Source organism: Haliotis asinina, chromosome 2 (assembly GCF_037392515.1).
Source record: "Haliotis asinina isolate JCU_RB_2024 chromosome 2, JCU_Hal_asi_v2, whole genome shotgun sequence".
NCBI lineage: Eukaryota > Metazoa > Mollusca > Gastropoda > Lepetellida > Haliotidae > Haliotis > Haliotis asinina.
In genome coordinates, this window is record NC_090281.1 from 78,982,389 (window position 1) to 78,990,537 (window position 8,149).

Genomic DNA, 8,149 nt, shown 5'->3' on the forward strand with positions numbered 1-8,149 from the left:
CTCAAAGTTTCCTCAGCCATGGCACTATCGTTATTCACAATACGCTGCTATCATAGAAGGCATAGTTTTATTGATAAACTAGGATCTCCTTAACCTGGCATCGAGATGTAAATGACCTCACCCAGCACAAGCACTACCAGGAGGTGCACAACACCCTGATGCCAAACTTGCTGTCGGACACCCTCCGCTGGAACTCATCAGCTGCCCGAGTCATCTGAGTGTAAGAAGACACTGGACTTCCTGCTATAAGCACAGCACACAGGCTTTGAGGAAATGTCTGAATACTGCATCATCTAGAAAGAGTCTGATCAAAAGCTAATTAACATGTTCGAGAAATAAGAATGTTTACGATGTAGCGGATGTTAAAATGTAATATTTGTATTTTCCACAATGACATTGATGAATGTTTGCATCCATTACATTAATTAATCCTGCAGGCGATGCAGGTGTGTTTTGGACTCCTCCAAGGAAAGTGTTTTCATACAATAAGGTAATCCTCACATCCCCAACACCCCTTCCTGGCGCTGTGCTATTGGTGGGAAAGGATTACACTGAGTTTATCAAGCAACTCTTGAAGAGTATATTGCATTATTGCAACATGTGTTATAGGGCGATAATTATTAGGTTCCACAATGGTTCTTTTCTTAGGAACGTTTTCAAAACAACTAAGGAACTCTCTGGAGTCAGGCAGCATGTTGAACTTAATTAATAGATGCAACTGCACACAGAGAAATGTGTTCTAATAACGGTTTCATATGTTGCCCCAATGTCCTGGTGCTGTATTAGGTTTCGTACTTTTTACAGGCACTCTGGTGCAAATGGCCATTTATAGCTGGAATACTGGTGATTCCGGCGTAGAACAACAATGAAAACAACAATTTTACTCTTCACTTGGTTAACTATGGTGATGAAATGGATACTAGTTTTCCTTTCTTTTCGTACTGTTTTCCTGTTACCTTGAAAGCCAGGTCAAAGGTCCGTGTGCCGGGATGTCGCTACTACTGATACATGAGTTTGTCTCCTACCCAGCAGATTACCTCACCTAAGTCCATGGCATAGCCATCTGTTCAGATCATTCCAATAATTCACATCTAATGTCTGTGTTGGAAACTGTATTCCGCAGGTGCTATTTTTATGATACAAAAAATACCAGTGTTGCATTCACTGGTCGGGTGTTAATACATACCTGAACATGTACTAAACAAATATGTGTAAGTATGGCACTCACATTTGACCAGATGAACATGTTGAAGGGGGTGTGTTGAACTTTGTCTGACTACTGCAGATATGAGCTATGACACATCACATTCATCTTCCGACATGTAGAGGGAGATAACAAATGTAAGGATGAAATCAACATTAGCGTGTACTACTTGAATCATCAAATAAAAGTCCATTTTTATTTAAATAGCAGTGGTGGATGTTTTTGATGCTCTGTTGGTTCAAAAACGAGGGTTTTGAAAACAGCGTCGAATGGTAAAGGTTTGTTTTCATTATGAAGAAATGACCTCCAGATGTTTCACATACACCGTTCATAATGTTTTATAACCTATTTATATTTTTAGAAAGAGATCCAAACCAACAAGGCATACAGAAACATGGGGTGCTTTGAAATAAAGATTTTTAAAACAAAACGAGAAAAGTCGCCGACTTTAAAAATAGATCTTAGTTTACGTAAAACGTACAGGCAGTGTTTGTTGGCATTCTGTGTTGACTCCACAGGTATTTACTGTTATTTCAGTTTATCATCGACGATCGTTCCGAAGTACATGTATTTAGTGACTACTTCCTCGTTGTAATCATCTATAGATAAACATTAGATTTTTGCTCCAGGTTCTAAAACCATCTCTTTGGCTTTCCTGGGATCATCATCACCAAATAGAGAGACAACAAACCAATGGTTCCATGCCTGTTGATGTCGGTGCTCGAAAGTAAAAGGTGAAAACCTCAAAAATAAGAGGTGTATAAAGAGGACATACGTTACCCTCTGAATCTCATATATTGTCAACTGACAAGCAATTTCACGAGCAAAATCCACTTTTGTAGTTTTGAGACTATACATACTTTGGTGTTTATTCAACAGTAGTTTATATAATATAAATGAGGTACTAACAACGTCCCCGTTGGCCTATGCAGACAGAAAACTCATACATTAACGCGTCACCTGCCAAATCACAATATATACCCAAATAAGTACTAAACAGGTTATGAAAATAAAACACTCACATTCAAAATGATGAAGGGGGTGTGTTGACATTCGTTTCATCACAGCCACCAGCAAGTACAACTACCAATACACATAGGGATGCTATCTCAGCAAATGACGTCACCCAGCTGAACAAATCACTTTTATCTCTCCTGATGGAAAAGGGGGGTAAGCAATGCTGTGATCCTTTTGTGTCCGAGAGAACGTTTTAACCTCCAAAGACAGTAGACAAAACTGATGTGAAATTAACATTTGCAAGTGTTTACGTGATTATCGAATGAGTCAGCAAGGCGCATGCTGATCTACCTATGGGGTATGGGGGTGGGGTATGGGGGTGGGGTATGGGGGTGGGGAATGGTGGAAATAGGCAGAACAGTCAACATTTGTTCGGGAGAAACATTTTTCCGACTTATTTAAGTAATGTTTCCACAAGTGTTCGAATTAGCATTCAAGTGCGTGTAAGGGTGGGAAGACATGCACTGTCTCTCAGGGCATATTTGTTTTCGCAGTTCCCATAATGCTATTTTACAGTACACCGATCACTTAATTCACACATTTTTCTAGTGTGGCTTGAGATTATCACGTGGATGTTGTCTGTATCATATCAGTGAAGGAGTATTGGTCATGGGATGTATGTCTCGATGTATTTATAGCGGACGGCATTGATGTAGTGGTGTATACATCGTGACCCCATATATGATACTAACGTACTGTGGAGGCCACATTGAAACTATAATCCGAACATTTGTAAAATATAAATGTCAAAAGTTGGAAACTATTCTTTCTGAAATATAGGTCAGTGGCTTCTGACTCTTGAAGGTCCAGGGTAGAATAGGCCTTCAGAAACCCATACTTGCCATAAAAGGCGACTATGCTTGTCGTAAGAGGCGACTAACGGGATCGGTTGGTCAGGCTCGCTCCCATTTGCGCAAATCGATGCTCATGCTGTTGATTACTGGATTGTCTGATCCAGACTCGATTATTTACAGACCGCCGCCATATAGGTGGAACACTGCTGAGTGTGAGTGTGTCAATCAGTGGCTTATCCTCAGTATGTCCTCATTTCAGTGAATTCTCAGGACATGACGTTTATAAGGGAAAATGGATTTCAAGAACTATCCGTTATGAAGTGTTGACAGAAAAGAAAAATCAACTGCAGTCAGGGCGTTTACATGGATCACTTATGTTCAACAATATTTGTCCACTAACTACAACAACACATATGTCACAAATGATTTACAATAGTACATACAAGCCGTGTAATAAACAACTTACAATACTTCCCTAAACAGCATTACATCAATATATTTCACTGTGTGTGCTATAATGCTCCACTACTATACACACTATTACATCAATATATTTCACTGTGTGTGCTATAATGCTCCACTACTATACACACTATTATATCAATGTATTCCATTGTGTGTAGTATAATGCTCCACTACTATACACACTATTACATCAATATATTCCATTGTGCGTGTGCTATAATGTTCCACTACTATACACACTATTATATCAATGTATTGCATTGTGTGTAGTATAATACTTCACTACTATACACACTACTACATCAATATATTTCACTGTGTGTACTATAATGCTCCACTACTATACACACTATTACATCAATATATTCCATTGTGCGTGTGCTATAATGCTCCACTACTATACACACTATTATATCAATGTATTGCATTGTGTGTAGTATAATACTTCACTACTATACACACTACTACATCAATATATTTCACTGTGTGTACTATAATGCTCCACTACTATACACACTATTACATCAATATATTCCATTGTGCGTGTGCTATAATGCTCCACTACTATACACACTATTACATCAATATATTTCACTGTGTGTGCTATAATGCTCCACTACTATACACACTATTATATCAATGTATTCCATTGTGTGTACTATAATGCTCCACTACTATACACACTATTATATCAATGTATTGCATTGTGTGTACTATAATGCTCCACTACTATACACACTATTACATCAATATATTCCATTGTGCGTGTACTATAATGCTCCACTACTATACACACTATTACATCAATATATTTCACTGTGTGTGCTATAATGCTCCACTACTATACACACTATTACATCAATATATTTCACTGTGTGTGCTATAATGCTCCACTACTATACACACTATTATATCAATGTATTCCATTGTGTGTACTATAATGCTCCACTACTATACACACTATTACATCAATATATTTCACTGTGTGTACTATAATGCTCCACTACTATACACACTATTACATCAATATATTCCATTGTGCGTGTGCTATAATGCTCCACTACTATACACACTATTATATCAATGTATTGCATTGTGTAGTATAATACTTCACTACTATACACACTACTACATCAATATATTTCACTGTGTGTACTATAATGCTCCACTACTATACACACTATTACATCAATATATTTCACTGTGTGTGCTATAATGCTCCACTACTATACACACTATTATATCAATGTATTTCACTGTGTGTACTATAATGCTCCACTACTATACACACTATTACATCAATATATTTCACAGTGTGTGCTATAATGCTCCACTACTATACACACTATTACATCAATATATTTCACTGTGTGTGCTATAATGCTCCACTACTATACACACTATTACATCAATATATTTCACTGTGTGTACTATAATGCTCCACTACTACACACACTGCTACATCAATATATTTCACTGTGTGTGCTATAATGCTCCACTACTATACACACTATTACATCAATATATTTCACTGTGTGTACTATAATGCTCCACTACAAAACACAATACTACTATACTACATTAATTTGATCTTAAGCAATTACAACATTCTACTACAATATACACCGCCATATTAATATAGTCTTACACTACTAGAACACTAGATTAGATTCAAGATGGAAACATCTTGAAAAGGTATCTCCTACCAGATTGGCTTTTGAGTCACCGCTTTCTGGCATAGGACTCTAAACTAACATATCGATACTTCCTGCTTTCAACAAATATCTTTTAGGCCAAGACATTCCAGAAGAATCAAATGAGAGTAAAACTATTTTCCATGTCCTGGGCTTGGCATGACCAGCCAGGTGGTAGCACAGGATCCCTTCTACCATCCGTCTATGTGAAGTTAGGGTCAAAGTGGTATGTTTAGCAAAATGAACATAGTTCCGTACTCTTTTGTACACACGTTTGAAAAAAAGTAACTTAGCACTTAACTGTGGCAACAGCAGGGGAAGATCATGACAGACCGTTAACTGATGGCCTCCACCTTATACAGTTGTCGGTAGCTGCAATCTGTCGCCAAGAGATTGTGCGGTGCTAACGTTGCATTGCAGGTTGCATTTTCCGACAGGTAAGTTTCGTTTATACTTTCAGTGGTATTGTGTACTGTATGCCACGTACACATTTTCAAGTACACAAACATATTTGAAAAATGATTTGCAGATAGCATGAATGTTCATTTACATATGCTTGGCAACAATTAGGAGCACGAAACTCAATACAACACAAAATCTCTGTCTAGAATTTGTACTTTACTAAAAAAAAAGTGTAATTCCAAATATAACATATGTTACATTTGACCAATTTCTAAATGTCTCTGTTCCTCTCTCACACAGCACGTTTTGAAGGACGTACTGCTTGTAAGTCAGGGTCTAGGTTTTCGAAGCTATCTTAGCGTTAAGACAGTCGTAAGTGCCATACATTAGCTTTAACTTACGATTATCTTAGCGCTAGGAGAGCTTCGAAAATCCAGGCCCAGGTTGTGTTCTGCAAAGGTTCTGTCGTTTTGTGTTTGTTTTGTAAATTTGCCACCCACAGGCCAGTGGATGATCATCAATGTGTAGAAGGCGTGGTTTATCCAAATCCTCGTGACACTCAAAACAAATGCCTAAGTGGGTGCAGCGCACCCTACTGAACGATGCATTTACTCCGTGTGCATTTTACTTTCCGTATCCTTCAGCACCTCAATTTATACCTAATGCTCTAATTGAGAAGGTAATTTCAAGTGTGCGTTGGGTGTACCCTGTCTGATCTTTATAATCAGAACCAGAGTGTCTCGCAAGTACGTATGCTACATGGTTTTGTATTAAACTATGTAACTTCTCTAAAACTTCAACTGATTTATTCATCTTTACAATTATTTCTACATTATGCTCTACTAGATCTAGACCTGCATATGATGGGTGTTTTTACTCCTGTTGGTAAAGCAATCTGCGAAATAAACAAGAATGCAGATTGATATTTCTGCTGCTAAAATACATTTTGAAAATATTACAACAGCTTATCTCCTCTGTGTCATTGCAGTTTATCATGACAAAGATCAGAATGGGTCAAATAATTAAACTGAACAAAAAGACAAAGTCATCAATACAATGACAATATACGCCTCACGATTATGTCAAATAGTTATGACTATCTTTTGGTGTGTATATCGCAAAGTGAAAAGAGAGTATGGAAAGGTTCTTAAGTTCCAAAGAAGAGCACTGCCACCAAATTCAATCGATATCAAACTTGTTGCCATGGAAACGCAAAAACTATATATATTATTTTAAAAATCAAAACTATCAAAAACAACAGTTCACTACCAGACTTATCAGGTGCCAGATTGGTGAATAAACACCAAACGGTTTTGCAAGTTCGGCTCCATAAAAAAGCACCAATTTTAGTCTCAGCCAAACTTGTTGCCATGGCCTCGCAAAAAATTTCGTATTCAGAAATCCTAAACTCTCCCAGGGTGCCAGTTCATCACTAGTCATATCTATGTGCAAAATATGGCTTTGAAATATTGAACGGGTTTTAAGTTCTGCTCTGGAAAAAACGAATGTGTTGGGGGCCATTTTTAGGCAGCACTCACCAAATCTTAACACCTCTTCCGATTGAATTGGGGAGGGCTGACAAACTCGACTCGTACCGACGAAAGATATACTTTAGATATAATTTTAATGTCTGGGTTTTTCTGTAGCAATCAGCTGGGATGCTACTGGCAGTGGATACCTTGCCTTGCACGCAGTGCCTTTTGAGGCACATGGTTCATACTTACAATCACTTACATCACACTGATTCTTCGTATATTAGTGGAAGTTGTTTTCAATAATGTGAAATTTTACGATTGAATTAAAAAGTAAATAATTCTTAAGTCATGAGCTTTTCTTCTGAAAATCTGTTCTAGAGAAAACTGAACTGCCTCTAGAGGTTTACCCGGTAAAATGGGAACCTGGCGACACAATAGAAGTTTATAATCTGCAACCCATTCGGCCTCCCTGTCACATTTGTGGCTATGAATTTGACACGATATTAATACATGGTGAAATATGATACATTCAAGTAAGCTCTGTACCTGCGTACAAAACGCAGTTGACGATAACAGCACTGTGATATTAGTTCAGTGGTAGGTCTGATTCGTGGTCCGAGACATAACTTCACGCTTTAGCAAAATGATGCCCTGCCACAAATCGCCCTTGTTGTAACGACAGAACATCCCTGTACTCGCCTTGCCAGCTGTTTCCTGTACCCCATCGAACATGTTTGGGATGAAATGGAGAGACGTTGACGTCAAGCCCACAACTGTGAACTGACTTTGACATCACATATCTTCAGTCACGATGTCTAGTGTCAAATCATACAGCTTTCGGTATTAACCTGTCAACGGTTAAACCGTGATAAAGGAAAAGGAAAACACCACAAGTAATAGTATTATCTTTTTGCATTTAAAATGACACAACATCAAACAATGCACAATTACTTCAATTACTACAATACATTAGCATACATTGAAACGCGAACAGGTATCGAGCCTAGTATGAACTATTGACGAGAGGCAACAGTATAATTCAGTAACTATCAACTATCCATAATTTATCCGACATCAATTTCTAATATAGAAAAGGGA